This window comes from Coregonus clupeaformis, chromosome 17 (assembly GCF_020615455.1).
Source record: "Coregonus clupeaformis isolate EN_2021a chromosome 17, ASM2061545v1, whole genome shotgun sequence".
In the NCBI taxonomy this organism is placed as follows: domain Eukaryota; kingdom Metazoa; phylum Chordata; class Actinopteri; order Salmoniformes; family Salmonidae; genus Coregonus; species Coregonus clupeaformis.
In genome coordinates, this window is record NC_059208.1 from 71,499,015 (window position 1) to 71,502,054 (window position 3,040).

A 3,040-nucleotide genomic window follows, 5' to 3' on the forward strand; every position below is an offset into this window, starting at 1 on the left:
GCGTCCCGTTACCAGGCAACGACTGCCAGTTCTCTGGGTCCGCGCGGGTGGGGCATGAATATGATGACTTGAGCCTGCCCTGGGACAAAATTACTTTAATACGTTTCAACTAACTTCACCTTGTATTATCAACATTTTTGCAACATTATCAATATGCACTCATTGTAGCTTAGAAAGATAGTTTTTTTACCGTGGTAAAAAGTTGATTTGATATTCAATATTCGCCGGACATTCGGACCTTCAAAGTTATAGACCTCAGGTTAGGCTCTTTATGAAGGAAATAAAGTGTACAACATTGCTCGGGTCTTGTTTTCGATTCTGAACCGAGCTTCTTATCACATGGCAACGGTGTAGGCAGCCTACAGCACGGTCGATGCAACTATACTGAACAAAAATATTAACACAACATGCAACAATTTCACTGTGTTACAGTTCATTTAAGGAAATCAGTCAATTGAAATAAATTCATGAGGCCCTAATCTATGGATTTCACATGACTGGGAATACAGATATGCATCTGTTGGTCACAGATACCTTATAAGAAAAAGGTAGGGGCGTGGATCATAAAACAAAGTAAGTTTCTGGTGTGACCACCATTTGCCTCATGCAGCTTAACACATCTCCTTTGCATAGAGTTGATGATCAGGATGTTGATTGTCGCAGTGGCCGATGTGAGTAAGACATTTAAGCGTGTTAACCCTCGCAATCAATGATTTGTTCTCAGTCAGTGGACACACCCAGATGAGCACAAACATGATGGAACGCCCCTTTTACCCCGAGTGCATAAAAAGCCTTGTGACGAAATTCACCTCAGACCAGCAGACGTGAAGCATGAGTATAACGTTGCAAATGGTTAAAGTTCTACCAGACCAGTAAGCCCCACGGCTTAAAATGGTTGACACTCTAAAAGACCTGCAGACCTGAAGCCTGAGCTAAACATTGTGTTAAGTTGCGTCAATTCAAATCTGGTATTAGGAACAAAAGAGGTCAATACACGTCTTCTAAAATAGACTAGTATTTTAATTAATGCAAAACACTTCAATGGTAAATATGATGTCCGTATATACGGGTCCACTGAAATACCATGCAGGGCACTCAGAGAACTAAGCCATTGTTATGAGTTCTTCTTAAAATACTCTGACAGAGATAGTTCCCACTCCCTGCTGGCCAATCAGAGTAGAGACTGAGCGTGGTTTAGACTTACTCAGCCAATCGTTGGCGCACAGGCTGGTCCCAGACCCTTGGCGCTCCACTGTTGCCAGGCATAAGTTTGTTATCATCACAACCTGTAGAGTCATCACCCTTAGACACTGTTCCCCTGTACTCCTTGTACCTACGTCCAAGGACGGTTCACAGATCACAAAGAGGCAGTGTTCGTGTCTGTGAGAAATACAAGTCTTATCTCATCCTACCCCCTAACGTTCCTCACATGAATCACAGCTTGTTATGTGAAACAATTTATATCAGTACAGTACAAACCTTTTATGTTTAATCATTAATGCATTCCTTCTAAGCTAGTCATCACATCTAGATCCCCACAATCCCCCTTTTCACACCCACTGGGTGTGAACCCAAAATAAGAAAACACAGGGTGTCACTCATTAAAATACAATACAAACAAAATGAATCACACTTTTATTAATAGGCAATAATGATAATAAAAAGGCCTTCAGTCCTTCCATCTACACCCAACTGGTACTAGGTTGGCTACCAGCCACCCAGGAACTTCAAACCTTCACATAAGGAAAGACAAACATTCACAATGGTTAACTTGATTAATAAAGCATAAAACACAGGACTAATAGAACACAAAACACAAGATTATTAAAACATAAAACACAAACAGGGAAGTACATTTTGGCCCCCTTTAGACACCCTCTAGGGTGTCACTCCACCAAGCCTGGTAGGTCATATCCTTTATTCCTTAGGTCGGAGTCCGGGATTGGGCCGTATCTCACCATCTGTTGGGAAACCGCCTTCTCCATCTCCTTTCTCACCAACCCTCGGACACAGGGAATAAGACAACATCCACAAAGAACAAGTACAGTGGGGAAAAAAAGTATTTAGTCAGCCACCAATTGTGCAAGTTCTCCCACTTAAAAAGATGAGAGAGGCCTGTAATTTTCATCATAGGTACACGTCAACTATGACAGACAAATTGAGAAAGAACAATCCAGAAAATCACATTGTAGGATTTTTAATGAATTTATTAGCAAATTATGGTGGAAAATAAGTATTTGGTCACCTACAAACAAGCAAGATTTCTGGCTCTCACAGACCTGTAACTTCTTCTTTAAGAGGCTCCTCTGTCCTCCACTCGTTACCTGTATTAATGGCACCTGTTTGAACTTGTTATCAGTATAAAAGACACCTGTCCACAACCTCAAACAGTCACACTCCAAACTCCACTATGGCCAAGACCAAAGAGCTGTCAAAGGACACCAGAAACAAAATTGTAGACCTGCACCAGGCTGGGAAGACTGAATCTGCAATAGGTAAGCAGCTTGGTTTGAAGAAATCAACTGTGGGAGCAATTATTAGGAAATGGAAGACATACAAGACCACTGATAATCTCCCTTGATCTGGGGCTCCACGCAAGATCTCACCCCGTGGGGTCAAAATGATCACAAGAACGGTGAGCAAAAATCCCAGAACCACACGGGGGGACCTAGTGAATGACCCGCAGAGAGCTGGGACCAAAGTAACAAAGCCTACCATCAGTAACACACTACGCCGCCAGGGACTCGAATCCTGCTGTGCCAGACGTGTCCCCCTGCTTAAGCCAGTACATGTCCAGGCCCGTCTGAAGTTTGCTAGAGTGCATTTGGATGATCCAGAAGAGGATTGGGAGAATGTCATATGGTCAGATGAAACCAAAATAGAACTTTTTGGTAAAAACTCAACTCGTCGTGTTTGGAGGACAAAGAACACCATACCTACTGTGAAGCATGGGGGTGGAAACATCATGCTTTGGGGCTGTTTTTCTGCAAAGGGACCAGGTCGACTGATCCGTGTAAAGGAAAGAATGAATGGGGCCATG